At 49.7% G+C, this 15,196-nt stretch overlaps 1 protein-coding gene across 2 annotated transcripts in view; it reads right to left on the reverse strand.

Moving 5' to 3' along the window:
- MB (myoglobin) overlaps positions 1-15,196 on the reverse strand; it is a 68,942-nt gene that overhangs the window by 26,439 nt on the left and 27,307 nt on the right. The window lies entirely within an intron of this gene.

A 15,196-nucleotide genomic window follows, 5' to 3' on the forward strand; every position in this document is an offset into this window, starting at 1 on the left:
CTGAGGTCAGAAGTTTGAGACCAGCCTGGCCAACATAATGAAACCCTGTCTCTACTAAAAATACAAAAATTAGCCAGGCGTGGTGGTGCCCACCCGTAGTCCCATCTACTCGGGAGGCTGAGGCAAGAGAATCGTGGAGGCGGAGGTTTCGGTGAGCTGAGATTGTGCCACTGCACTCTAGTCAGGATGACAGAGTGAGACTCGGTCTCAAAAAAAAAAAAAGGTAACTGTCTTGTGTGTCATTTTTCCTCACAGTTTGTCTTAGTAGTAACAGGGAAATTCACCCCTCTCCCGCCCCTGACCTGAGGAATTTTCTTTCAACAAAGGCCAGGAAAGGCTTGATATTCAGCCCCAAAGGAAGGACTCTTTACTCCTATTCCGCTGTAGACTGGACTCCCTGACACTCTGGCATTATGCCCTGTGGCCTGATCTGCTTCCACCGTCCCCAGCTGTGCAAAGCCCGTGCACTGAGGGCCTCCCCACGGGGCACCTTCTCCAAGGAGGCTCCCCAAGATCCCCAGCTCCAAGTAGATGTCTCCCTGCAGGCCCCATCCCCTTCTTCCTGGCGGGATACTAACTATGGCCCTTGTCGTAGCTCTGTGGGAGGAAACACTGTCTTTATTCATTGATTGATTGATGCAGTAATTCATTCATGAATTCACTCAACGATACCTATTGAGTGCCTCTTCTGTATCAGGCATGACAGCCACAGTGCAAACACAGTGGCCAGCACACAGTACGGGAACAAACACTGACTGAATGTCAGGTGCCAAAGCCAAAATGTGGGGGAGATATTTGGGGACTAGGGGTCTCTTTCTACTCTGCTAATGTACACACTGCCTGGGTGGGTGAAAGGCAGTGTTGCTTTTCAGTTTATAACGAAGGAAGGAAGGGAGAAATGAGAGGAGAGGGAGAGAGAGAGCGAGCATGTGTGTGTGTGTGTGCGTGTGTGTGCGTGTGTGTGCATGTGTGTGTGCATGTGTGTGTGAGTGTGTGCGCATGTGTGTGCGTGTGTGTGTGTGTGAGTGTGTGTGTTAGTGAGTGTGCATGTGTGTGTGTTCGCGTGTGTGCATGTGAGCCTGTGTGTGCAAGAGCGTGTGTGAATGTGTGTGTGCGCGTGTGTGAGAGAGTGTGTGTGTGTGTGTAGTGTGCCTGGACGTGCTTATGTAAGCATGTGCCTGGGATCATGGATGTGTCTCTCTAAGGGTGTGACACCCAGATCTTCGAGGATGTGGAGAATCACTCCATTTGCTGAAGAAGGGAGTACTAGCTACAGGGAGGAAGACAAATACACAGCAGGGTGAAAACTTGAACAGGGTTCAGGGCAGGGAGTGGCTGAATCATAGGGTGCAGAGCGCTAAGAGATGGATGGTGATGCTAGACAGGTGGGCAGGATCCAGTTGTAGAAAGCTCTGACATCATGGCCAAATCCTAACCACCCTCTAAGCCCTGACACAAAGGACATCCCCTCCAGGAAGCCCTCTGTTGTTGTCTTTTGTTGTTTCTGTTTCACCAGCACCCTCCCCTTCTTCCCTATTAGGAACTTGCTGCATTTGGCTCGCCCTGCCTCTTGACCACAGTGACCTTGCTTCTGAACTGAAGTTCAGAGATGGACACATGGTCAAGCCAGACAAAGCCGAATCTTCCCTGAGACTTTTCTGCTAGACTTCTTGGAAGGACATTGCCATGTAGCAAGGATGTGAGTTTGTGATTGCAGGTGGCCCCTGGCCTGAAGAACCAAATCAAACAGAGACAGGGGACAGCCAAGAGGTTCAGCAAGATGGAGCCCTGATGATTTTTTCTAAGTCACAGGACCCAGCTCTATCTAAAGCCATCTGCACTCTGGACCTTCCTGCTAAATCATTCGTTCATTCACCAAATAGCTATTGAAGCCAGTCGCAGTGGCTCACACCTGTAATCCTAGCACTTTGGAACGGTGAGGTGGGTGGATCACTTGAGGTCAGGAGTTCGAGATCAGCCTGGCCAACATGGCGAAACCCCGTCTCTACTAAAAATACAAAAATTAGCTGGAAATCGCTTAAACTCGGGAGGCAGAGGTTGCAGTGAGCTGAGATCATGCCATTGCACTCCAGCCTGGGCAACAGAGCGAGACTCCATCTCAAAAAGACAAACCAAAACAAATAGCTGTTGAATGACTACTACATTCATCAGAAATCTCTGGAGAAACAAAACAAATAGGAGAGTTAGGTAGATCAATTTATTATAAGGAATGGCTCATGTGATTGTGGGCTGAGAAGTTCCATAGCCTGCCATTTGCAAGCTGGAGACCCAGGAAAGTCAGTGTTATAATTCAGCCAGAGTCTGAAGGTCTGAGAATCCTGTGAGTAGATGGGGTAAAGCCCAGTCTGAGGACAGAAGACAAATGTCCCAGCTCAGGCAGTGAGGAAGAGAGCAAATTCCCCTTCCTCCATCCTTTTGTGTGATTCAGGTCCTCAGTGATTGAATGATACCTGCTCACATGGTGGAGACCATCTGCTTTACTCAGTCTACTAATGCAAATGCTAATCTCTTCCAGAAACCTCCTCACAGACACAGCCAGAAATAATGTCCAACAAAATATGTGGGCACCTCATAGCCCAGTCAAGTTGACACATAAAGTTAAATACCACACCTACTATAGGCAAGGCACAGTCCTAAGTAGTAAAAATACAGCAGTTAAAAAAAAAAGCCAAAGATCCAACCAAATGGAGCTTACACAATAATAGGAGGTGATGGATACAAACACAATAAATAAGATAAATAATAAAAATAGAAAGAATGTTAGATGATAAATCCTATGGAGAAAAATGAAGCAATAAAGCAGAGAAGAAGCATAGAGAATGTCGAGCAGGGAGTGGGAGATTCTTTTTCTGAGACTGAGTTTCACTCTTGTTGCCCAGGCAGGAGTGCAGTGGCATGATCTTAGCTCACTGCAACCTCCACCTCCTGGGTTCAAGGGATTTTCCTGCCTCAGCCTCCTGAGTAGCTGGGATTACAGTCACGCACCACCATGCCTGGCTAATTTTTAGTAGAGACGGGGTTTTGCCATGTTGGCCAGGCTGGTCTTGAACTCCTGATCTTAGGTGATCCGCCTGCCTCAGCCTCCCAAAGTGCAGGGAGTACAGGTGTGAGCCACCGCACCTGGCTGGGATTCATTTTTAAATTTAATTTTAAAAGGTACTTTTTAAATATTTTTTAAAATTTGGCCAGGCGCAGTGGCTCACACCTGTAATCCCAGCACTTTGGAAGGCCGAGGCGGGCGGATCACAAGGTCAGGAGTTCGAGACCAGCCTGGCCAACATGGTGAAACCCTATCTCTACTAAAAATAAAAAAATTAGCCGGGCATGGTTGCACATGCCTGTAATCCCAGCTACTTGGGAGGCTGAGGCAGGAGAATCGCTTGAACCCAGGAGGTGGAGGTTGCAGTGAGCCGAGATCATGCCACTGCACCCCAGCCTGGGCGACAGAGTGAAACTCTGTCTCAAAAATGGAATCTCACTCTGTCGCCCAGGCTGGGGTGCAGTGGCATGATCTCGGCTCACTGCAACCTCTGCATCCTGGGTTCAAGCGATTCTCCTGCCTCAGCCTCCTGATTAGCTAGGACTACAGGCATGCACCACCCCACCTGACTAATTTTTGAATTTTTAGTAGAGATGGAGTTTTGCCATGTTCCCAGGCTGGTCTCAAACTCCTGGCCTCACGTAATCCACCTGCCTTGACCTCCCAAAGTGCTGGGATTACAGGCGTGAGCCCCCACGCCCGGCCCTTACTTTTTATTTATTTATTTGAGACAGAATCTCACTCTGTCACCCAGGCTGAATTGTTCAGCAGCACAATCTCTGCTCACTGCAGCCTCAGCCTCCTGGGCTCCAGCAATTTCCCCACCCCAGCCTCCCAAGTAGCTGGGATCACTGGCACATGCCACCATGCCCAGTTAATTTTTGTATTTTTTATAGAGAACGGGTTTCACCATGTTGCCCAGACTGATTTTTAACTCCTGTGTTCAAGTAATCCAGCTGCCTCAGACTTCTCAAAGCGCTAAGATTACAGGAGTGAGCCACTGCGTCTGGCTTAAAATGTACTTTAAAATTTAATTTAAACGTATTTGATAAAGATTTGATAAAGATTCAGTGAGATAAAGGAGATATTTGGTAAAGATTCAAAGAGATAAAGGAGAGAACTACAGAAACACCTTGGGGGGTGGGGGGAAAGCATTTCAACAGAGGGAACAGCAAATATAAAGAAAGGCCCTGACGTAAAAGTATGTCTTACTTATTCAAGGTAGTGTCACATTCCATGAGCCAAAAGTGATTTCTGTCACTTGGAATCAAAACATTCCTACCAGCCAGGCATGGTGACTCACGCCTGTAATCCCAGCACTTTGAGAGGCTGAGGCGGGCAGATCTCCTGAGGTTGGGAGTTCGAGACCAGCCTGACCAACATGGAGAAACCTCATCTCTACTAAAAATACAAAATTAGCTGGGTGTGGTGGCGCATGCCTGTAATCCCAGCTACTCAGGAAGCTGAGGCAGCAGAATTGCTTGAACCCAGGAGGCAGAGGTTGCAGCGAGCCGAGGTCGTACCATTGCACTCCAGCCTGGGCAACAAGAGCTAAACTCCGTCTCGAAAAAACACAAAACAACAATAACAACAAAAACATTCCTACTAATATAGCTTCCCTGATCACCCCTCAAGAAGCAGACCCTCTTCCCTCCCTCCCAGCTGCCTGCTATCTGTGCCACTGGCCACATTTACTATCAGTTCTCACTGCTTCGCACACCTGCCTTTATTTCAAATCATGTGTTACTCAGAAACATCATTAAACACCTACTATGTGCAGCATGCATGCTTACACCCTGACATCGATACTGTCTCCCATTTATGAGTGCCATCAGGAAAGTTCAGAAAGGCTCATTTTTCCCAGGGCCACAGTCCCAGGAAAGGGCAGAGCTGGAATGCAAACCCAGGCTTGTCCAAGCCCAAAGCCCACATTTGCAGACTTGGCATCCCAGCTCCATCTCAAGTTGAAGACACTGGGCATATGTTCTGGAAGAATGTCAACTTCTCCTTTGGAACTCAGGTGCAATTCAAGTCTGTAAGGAAAGCAATGCTTTCAATAACAAAGCTTCGGCCAAACGGTACAGCAATCGCTTTATGCACACAGCAGCTCATTTCATTTCATAAAGCCCTTGTAAGGCAAGGTTTGCTATGTGCATTTTCGGGTGAAGAAATGGAGGCTCTGATGGCCCTGCTGCAACCTCACCTGACTGGTCTGTGCGGCTCCTTGTTCCCACGGGTTCTTAATCCCCCCGCTCTGAGTCCTGCAAAGCATTTTGCATGGGGCTAGGCTTTGCTCTCAGCAGCCCTTGCTCTCGCCAGGGCACCCCCCGGGGCTGAAATCCCTGAAGCCCAGAAGCCCCTCTGCAGAGCCAACGCAGTCCCTAGAAAAGATGCTGGCTCAGATGGAATCTTAACCCTGGCTCCCTGTCCCAGTGGGAGATCTGAGATTCCTGGGGGTAGCCCTGCCAGAGCTGACATCCCACCCACCCTGCTGTGTCCCCTGCAGTTTCTGAGGGGCTCATCCTTCCCTATCTTTGAGTTTCCATCCTCCCACTCCATCCTAAGGTGGCCAGGCCACTCCCCGAGACTGGGAGCCCACTCCAGCCTGTGAAGCCTGGGTTTAGGTGCAGAAGGTGTGTCAAGCTGGAGCTGGAAATGCAGTGATCTTGGGCAGGTTTTGGCTTCTCCACTCACTTGTGAGCCTCGGGGTGGGGGCCCAGTTCAGTCTCTTAGTTGCTCCTCTACCCAACAGGAGGCTTCCTGACCCCATCAACGCTCTCAGAGATAGTGCATTAGTTTACCAGGGCCGCTGTAACAAATGACCACAGCTTCGTGACTTAGAACAACAGAGATTTATTCTCTCACAAGTGTGGTGGCCGAAAGCCTGAAATCAAGGTATGGCAGGGCTGGCCCTGCTGGAGGCTCCGAGGGAGAATGTGCTCCATTCCTCCTTTAGTGTTTGGTGGCTGCTGGTAATTCTTGACTTATAGCTGCGTCATTTCTGGCTCTGTCCCCGTCTTCACATGGCCGTCCTGCCTGTGTGTCTCTGTGTGCTCTCCTTTTCTGTCTCTTTTAAGGACACTGTCATTGGATTTGTTCTTAAATCAGGGATGATTCCGTCTCAAGATCCTTAATTACATCGGCAAAGACCCTGTTTCCAAATAAACTCACATTCACAGGTGAGGGGGATTAGGACTTGGACATCACGTTTTGGGGTCACACTTTAACCCACCGTAAATGGGAAAACTCAGGCTCAGAGCAGAATGGATTTGCTCAGGATCCACGGTACATTTGGGCAGCCAAAGGACTGCCCTGCTCTCCCGATGCTGGGCCAGTGCTCTGCCTCCAGCCCCGCACTGCCTCGGATTTCCAAGACTCTCTGGGAATGTGTTCAGTGAAAAAAACATCTGGAGACTGTCTGGGCTCAAGAGTCACCGGGAATGTCATCATGGGAGGAGGGAGTTTCCTTTCCCGGTTGGCTCAGTGCCTTGGGGCCCTGGCTGGCGTGCAGTCCTCACTCTGGTGAATAGGCCATGTCACACCCTGATCACAGAGTCGCTGCTCTCATCCACTGCTCTGCAGAGGCCAGAGTCAGCCCCAGCTGCAATGAGAATGGTGAGAGGACTGAGGTCCCCCTGCTCTCTGGGTCACTTTCTTCTCGGGAGATGCTTCCTGCTCTCTTTGTTGAGAACCAGAGAACACTGCATAAAATTTAAACTGATTAATTCTGACTAAATCCTTGGCTCTTAGAGACTTCAGGGCAGAATGGTTAGGATTCTGGCCTCAGAACCCAGTCTGCCTGGGCTCAGGCCCCAGCTCTGACATTTGCTGAACGTTTAGTCTTGGGCACATTTTTCTTCTCCAAGCCTCAATCCTCTCATCAGTAAAACAGGACAATGGCAGACTGACCTTTTAGAGTTATTAAAAGGATTAACCAGCTAGGCACAGTGGCTCACGCCTGTAATTCCAGCACTTTGGGAGGCTGAGGTGGGCAGATCACCTGAGGTTGGGAGTTCAAGACCAGCCTGACCAATATGGAGAAACCCCGTCTCTACTAAAAATACAAAATTAGCCAGGAGTGGTGGTGCATGCCTGTAATCCCAGCTAGTGGGGAGGCTGAGGCCAGAGAATCGCTTGAACCCAGGAGGCGGAGGTTGCGATGAGCCGAGATTGCACCATTGCACTCCAGCCTGGGCAACAAGAGCGAAACTCTGTCTCAAAAAATAAATAAATAAAATAAAATAAAATAAAAAAGGATTAACCTGAGCACATATAGCAATGATCGCAGAGCCCATAGTAAGACCAGCAAAGATGGCTACTGCTATTGCACCATTCACTGTGAGCCTGAGCTATAAATAAAGGCAAGCGTCTCTGTAATCAAGTTCATAGGACTCCCAGCCCTCAGCTTATCCTTGCTAGAAGATTCTCTCTTCTTCCCAGGCATCACACCAGTGTCATTCAGCCCCAGGGCTTTGCTTTTCTGTGCAAATCAGAATTCACGTCCACACCTTAGGGAATGACTGCAGGCCATGTCAATACTGGTTTGAAGAACTTCTAAGAGGTGGGGAGGGATAGCATTAGGAGATATACCTAATGTTAAATGACGAGTTAACGGGTGCAGCACACCAACATGGCACATGTATACATATGTAACAAACCTGCGTGTTGTGCACCTGTACCCTAAAACTTAAAGTATAATAATAATTAAAAAAAAGAACTTCTAAGAGAAAGAGGTAGAGAGATCAGCTCATCTGATGTCATCGTTTGCATTCAGTGCTGGTCCAGAATGGAAAACAAAAGAGGTATGTTCTTGCCTTAATAAAATAACTTAAGGTCAGCCCATAACACTATCACCAAGGACAGATGCCTGTTAGGCCCCTTCTTGTCATGCGTGCTCCCCCCTCCATGGCACTCTGAGTGCAGATCAGTGGTACAGATCTTCAGGGGACAAGCTGCTTGTAGGGGTTATAGGAGCCTTGTCCATCTCAGCATCGATGCAAGACTCCTGCTTCTGGTCATCTACAGGGAAGGATCTAGGGGACTTCTTCCCTCTTTTTTTTTGTCTTTTCCTTTTTTGGAGATGGAGTCTCACTCTGTCGCCCAGGCTGGAGTACAGTGGCACAATCTCGGCTCACTGCAACCTCCGCCTCTCGGGTTCAAGCAATTCTCCTGCCTGAGCCTCCTGAGTAGCTGGAATTACAGGTGCCCACCATCACACCTGGCTAATTTTTGTATTTTTAGTAGAGACGGGGTTTCACCATGTAGGCCAGGCTGGTCTCGAACTCCTGACCTCAGGTGATCTGCCCTCCTCAGCCTCCCAAAGTGCTGGGATTACAGGTGTGACCCACCACACCCAGCTGACTTCTTCCCCCTTAATTCAGAAGACTTCTTGGCCTCTCTGCAAATTTGCCTGGTCCTTAGACAGCAACCCTTGAGCTCTGCACAGCACAAGATAAGACAGGAATTTGAGTAGTTCTGTGTCAAGCCAAATACTTGCCTTCTTTCCCATGGGATTTTGGAATCTAAGCTTTAAGAATTTTAGAGCCTTAAAGAAAAATAATCTTCACCTTAAATGCAGAACAGTGTGGGACGTCATGGCAGCCCAGATGTGGCTGTCACCAGGCACTGCCTTGAGCCTCACCCTAACCAGCCCTTCTTTAGGGCCACATTAGAGTATCCAGGCCCACAGTCAGAAGGAGCTGGCAGCATCCCAGGGCCGTAGGGAGACCATCCTGACTGGATGCCAGGCAGCAACAACCAAATAAAACCCCATTTGCTTTGTGGCTTCTGCCCTGGTCCCACACCTTGCCAGTCCTTTCTGGCCCATCTGGCGTCTTCCGGCTCCACACCTCCTCCATTGCCAGATGCTATGGTTTGCCCTCTTGCCCCAAAAACTGCTTCCCCTAAGGACTGGAGCTTGCGTTCTGTCCTACCTGCTTTGCTCATGGAGGACTGCTCAGTTTAGCTGCCAAGCCTCACCCCTCCACAGGCCCCCACCCTCTCTGGGATTCTGGTGCATGCGATTTTCTCCAACTCATTATATTTGAGCCAGACCTACTATAAGCTGTGAAATTTAGGTCCCTTGGAGTCAACAAAGATTCACTGTGCTAGGTGCTAACTGCCAAGGAGAAAAGATGTAGGTCCTGCTCTGATGTCACCTAGCAATGGGTAGAGAGGTGGGAGAGCTTAAGCTCATCGCCACTGAAGCTAAGTCCATCAGATAAGGCACGGGGCTGGAATGAGAGTGAGGGAAGACACTGAGAGCAACAGGAGGCAGCCAAATGACCAGGCAGACAGGGCAGGTCCCCAGTGAAACCCCACCTTCAAGCCAAAACACAGCCTGAAGGCTGAAAGACCAGACTTCTGGTCCTGGATAAAACCCTCAACCCAGAGTGAGAACATCTGTTCCTGTTTGCCCACCCTTTCCTGATTGATTCTTTCTGAATAATGCTTTTTAACCTGTCAAATGTTGCCTTTTCCAATACTACCTGCAGCCTGCCCCTCCCCCATTCTAAGCCCATAAAAGTCCAGACTCAAGCCACAGTGGAGGAACTTTCCTGCCTTCGGATGGGGGGCCACCCACGTGTCGCCTCTCTACTGAAAGCTGTTTCATCACTCAATAAAACTCCCCACCTTGCTCACTCTTCAATTGTCAGTGTATCCTCACTCTTCTTGGGTGTGGGACAAGAACTTGGGAACTGGTGCACAAGCCAGACTCAGCCAGGGTGGGCCCACTGAGCAGTCCATCTCATGCAGCAGGTAGCATGGCCGAGAGAGGCCCAGGTGTGGCATTGCCGCCGGAGGTCCCCGGCTTGCAAAGTGACCAAGAAAAAATCCTGTGTCAAAACCAAGGTATATTTTTTGTGACTGGCCTTCTTGAGGGATGCAAGGGGCAGTCTGAACAAACAATCCACAGGGCTGGGGAGCAAATAAGGCTTGGATACAAAGTAACGGAGATGAAAATACTCCTTGAATCATAGCATCTCAGCAAGAATCACAGAATGGTAGATTCTAAGGGTCATAGGATCACAGCCAAGAAAAGGACCTTGACTTATCCAAGGAGATCCCCTTGTTTTGCAGATGTGAAAATGGAGGCTTAGAGAGGGAGGGGCTCTGGTGTTTCAAGGGGAGCCTGCCCTGTCCCACACTCATTCCTGAAGGCTGAGGCTCCTCCTGCTGGAAGACACTCCCTTCTGGAGCATCATGAGGTCACAGGGGATCCCTGGCCAGCCAGTCAGAGCCCCACTGCCCACACTTGCAGGGGAAACGGCATGTCCATAGCCACAGTGGGAGCAGAACTAGGTCTGCTGCTCCTCAGTGGCCTGGTGGACTTTCATTCTTGGCCACAGCAAGGCTTCCTGGAGCCACAGACTCAGATGGCCTGTGGACTTTCAACCTTGGCCACAGCGAGGCTTCCTGGAGCATGTCCAGCAGTTCCCTATGTACAGACACAAAGCCTCTGGGGGAGATAACACCATCTCCAGCCCAGCAGAGAGGGAGTCCCGATGGTCGTGGAGGGCAATTGCCAGAGGGGCCCATTCTCTGTGATGCATGTGGAGTGATGGGAAGCCCAAGCCTAGAGAGGTTATAGGACATCCTAACATGGATTCTTCTAGCTGGAGCAGAGTGGCTGCTAAGCCAGTGTACTCAGGGCACCCAGAGGCGCCCACCTTGGAGGACCAGCTGCCGGGAACATGCCACTTCACAAAACTCTATCGGGGGTCTCTGGGCCACATCGGAGGTAGCCAGCCCTTTAATGCCTGACACCCCTTCCCCCAGAGAGGGCATTCGCCAGCTGACTCGTACAGAAGAGCACCCCATTTATTGGGTGCCCTTTTTACCTCCCTCCAACCTCATGGCTCAGTGAGGACTTTCTGGATACTAGAATACTGCTTTTGTTATCGGAGAGGGAATGTAACCTGGACTGAGGAATCAGAGAACGAAATAACCCCAGCCACAGAGACCAGTGGGATATGGAACACAGGTTAACCTAGAGAGACCTTTCCAAAGAATTTTCTTACTGGATCTGGTGGGGAAAATGCTCTTGCATCTCCAATCCAGGAACTAGAAGGACATGAATTGTAATAGACTTGAAATTCTCTTCTTTCTGTTATGGAAAAAGCCCACCTGTAGTGGGACAGAATGAGGCTGGAAGAGAGAGAAAGAAAGAGAGAGAGAGAGCGAGAGAGCTACAGTGGGGCTCCTGGTCCCTGAACCTGGAGCTGCCTGAAACCTTCTAGGTTTTCCTTTGATTCTGTGAACGGTCATTAGCTCTCAAGCATTCTATCTGTGACCCATTTCACAGTGCAATCCATCACACACACACACACACACACACACACACATATATACACACACACATACACACACATCACACACACACACACACACACATACACACACACACACAAGTGTGTGCATCATAATTATATGGACATAATTTCCATGAAAAAATGCTTATACCCTTATTATGTATGATATACTCTGATTTTTTTACTTTATCTCATTTCATTTTCTTTCTTGCTTGCTTGCTTTCTTGCTTTCTTGCTTGCTTTCTTTTTTTTTTTTTTGAGATGGTCTGTCTCCCAGGCTGGAGTGCAGTGACACAATCTCGATCACGGCTCACTGCAGGCTCAACCTCCTGGGCTCAAGTGATCCTCCCACCTCAGCACCCCCCATCCCCCATCCCCCAACACACACACCAGTCTCTAGGACCATAGGCGCACCACCACACCCGGCTAATTTTTGCATTTTTTTGTGGAGACGAGGTTTCACCATGTTACCCAAACTGGTCTGACTCCTAGGCTCAGGCAATCCTCCAGCCTCAGCCTCCCAAAATGCTGGGATTACAGGCATGAGCCACCGCATCCAACCTCATTTCCCTTTATTATTTCTTGAGACCCACTAAGTTGATTTCATGACACGGTAAATTGTGACTTGCAGCATAAGAACAACCAAGCTGGATAAACACCTTCCTTGTTTTTGCTTACACTGCTCCAAGATGATGTGTCACTTGCAAGCTGCTAACTAAAATGCCAACTAACCTTGCCTCTTGCACAATCTATACCTCCTGTTCCAGCCCCTGCCCACCCCCACCCCACACCTGGCCAGGTTACCGCAAGGAGAGCAGTTTGCAAACTCACTGATCATTCAGCCACAGAGCAGAGATGTGGACTTCTGTGATGCGCTTTAGTGCAAAGAACTGGAGGCAGACAGATCTGGGTTCTACGCCTAACCCTAGTCATGTCAGACACTGTAATCTTGGATGAAGTCCTTGGACCCATGAGCATCAGTCTTGGCAGCTATATATTGGGCTTGTGCTCCCTGCTTCATAGAAGGAGCATATGGATAAAATGAGATGATGAGTGAAATATTCCCAGCACGTGCTCCACATGTAACATTCTGCACATGGAAGTTCCCATCCCTCCAACCCAGGATGCCAGACATCTTCATTTTTAACCCAGGGTAGAAAGAAGGAGACATCCCCTCTCTCACTCTCTCAGATCTCCCATGAAAGATGAGTCCTTGGGGCTGGGCATGGTGGCTCATGCCTGTAATCCCAACACTTTGGGAGGCAGAGATGGGTGGATCACCTGAGGTCAGAAGTTCAAGACCAGCCTGGTCAACATGGTGAAACCCCGTCTCTACTAAATATACAAAAAAATAGCTGGGGGTGGTGGTGGGCCCTTGTAATCCCAGCTACTCAGGAGGCTGAGGCAGGAGAATCGCTTGAACCAGGGAGGCGGAGGTTGCACTGAGCCGATATCGTGCCATTGCACTCCAGCCTGGGCAACAAGAGTGAAACTTTGTCTCAAAAAAAAAAAAAAAAGATGAGTCCTGTGTATACAAAAATGGTAATGATGGCCAGAGCACCTGGTACCTGCATCAACCTTTACCATTGTCAAGATAACTCATTCCGCCGGGCATGATGGCTAACACCTATAATCTCAGAACTTTGGGAGGCCAAGGTGGGTGAATCACCTGAGGTCAGGAGTTCAAGACCAGCCTGGCCAACATGGCAAAACCCCATCTCTACTGAAAATACAAAAATTAGCCAGGCGTATTAGCACATGCCTGTAATCCCAGCTACTTGGAGACTGAGGCAGGAGAATTGCTTGAACCTAGGAGGCAGAGGTTGCAGTGAGCCGAGATCGCACCACTGCACTCCAGCCTGGGCGACAGAGCGAGACTGTCTCAAAAAAGCAAAACAAAACAAAAAACAAACAAACAGAAAACTTCCTCACAAGAACCCCGGGAAGGAGATGGGATGGAAGTGGGTGAGGGTTAGTTGCTGTGGGCCAAGCAACAAGGGTGTGGCCATGCGAGGCCTGGCCCTTTTGGTGGTCCTGGGTTCAAGTTTAGTGCTCTGCTCTCCCCTTGTAATGGCTGCTTTCCTGCTTTGCTCTGGCCTGGGCTCCCAGGATCCTGAAACTGCTTCCAGGCAAAGCAATGGAGGCCACGATGGAACTTTTGCTACATTTGGCAAATTGCACTCTCGGGGCAGCATTTGCTCAAACTCTAGGCAACCTCCACCCCCTAGGTTCAAACTCTCCCTAAATGCTGTAGCCAGAGAGAAAAGAAGAAATTTCTGGAATCCAAGAATTTCAGGGTCAAAGTGTGCTTCAAGGCCTTTCCCCCATCCCAGGATGGATGGTCCCTGCCTGTGCCAGGGGCCACTGGGCTGAGGCGTGGTGAGTTCTCTGGGAGGCAGACAGCCTGAGCCCAGAGTGGGTTGGTGTGGCTGCAACACAGAAAACCTGCAGCTCCTCGAGAGAGGTGCCAAGGCAAACCAGAACCCAGGTGTCCGGGAGGCAACAATGCCTGGTGGGAGGGTCACAAAGGACCCTCTTTGTGGGCCAGTGGAACCCCAGAGGGCCAGCACAAGCCCCTGCCCCCAGGTGCCATCTCCGAGGCAGGCAAATTTCTTTCTTTTTTTTTTTTTTGAGACAGGGTCTTGCTCTGTCACCCAGACTGGAGTGCAGTGGTGCAATCTCAGCTCACTGCAGCCTCAATGAGAGGCAAACTTTTAAGAAAACATAAAAAGCCCTGATAGAAAATTCGAACTTAAATTACCTGAACATTCACCCCCAAATGACAGACTTTACCCAAAGGTGTGTGTGTGTGTGTGTGTGTGTGTGTGTGCTTGTATTTTTTTTTTTTTTTTTTTTTGAGACAGAGTCTTGCTTTGTCACCCAGGCTGGAGTGCAGTGGCACAATCTCGGCTCACTGCAACCTCCGCCTCCCAGGTTCAAGCGATTCTCCTGCCTCAGCCTCCTGAGTAGCTGGGATTACAGGTGCCCGCCACCACACATAGCTAATTTTTGTATTTTTAGTAGAGACAGGGTTTCACCATGTTGGTCAGGCTGGCCTCGAACTCCTGACCTCAAGCCATCCACCTGCCTCAGCGTCCCAAAGTGCTGGCATTACAGGCGTGAGCCACCACGCCCTGTCTGAGGGTGTGTTTTAAATCACAAGAGACTAAGGGGCCTTCAGGTAAGTTTGTTTCTTTTCAGCAGGTCTTGGGTCCCTTGAGGGAAGGGAAGTGGACTCTAGGAAATTAAGTGACTCCCTACTTTTGTTCATCTGAGCTATAGGGTGGATGTTTTCTGTCCCCTTACGTAAGCAGCACTTCCTGCATTTGGCTACAGAACATTTTTCTCACACGGCATCTCTTGGGGCGATTGTTTCACAAGAGCCCTGGTGGTAAACACTGCCCCTCATCCAATGGCCGGTCTGGCCCCTGAGACTCCCAGGACCGAGCAGTGACCACAACATCTGGGTCCGTTGCCAGGGAAAACAACAGGCAGGCCTGGGATGGCTCAGAGGCCCCAGCCAGGCAGCCAAGTCCTCCTCAAGGTCAGGCTGTGTTTAGCGTGTTCCCCAAGTGTTGGAGGCCAGGAGTAGGGATGGGTTGTGGAATCCGGGATGCCACGGTTGGAAAGGCCCCTACAAGACCCAATCAGCAGCCTTTAACCCCTCGATGCTGCTCGTAGGGCCCAGGGACAGGAGGTGGCCTCTATCACAGCAAAGCCGGGACTGGCTAGGTGGGCCACACCTTCTGCAAAGCAACAGCCTCCAGTGTGGTCTCAGCTAGGGGTGGAGACTGGGGACTTCTGGGCATATAAATATAAACAA

This window comes from Pongo abelii, chromosome 23 (genome assembly GCF_028885655.2).
Source record: "Pongo abelii isolate AG06213 chromosome 23, NHGRI_mPonAbe1-v2.0_pri, whole genome shotgun sequence".
Classification (NCBI taxonomy): domain Eukaryota; kingdom Metazoa; phylum Chordata; class Mammalia; order Primates; family Hominidae; genus Pongo; species Pongo abelii.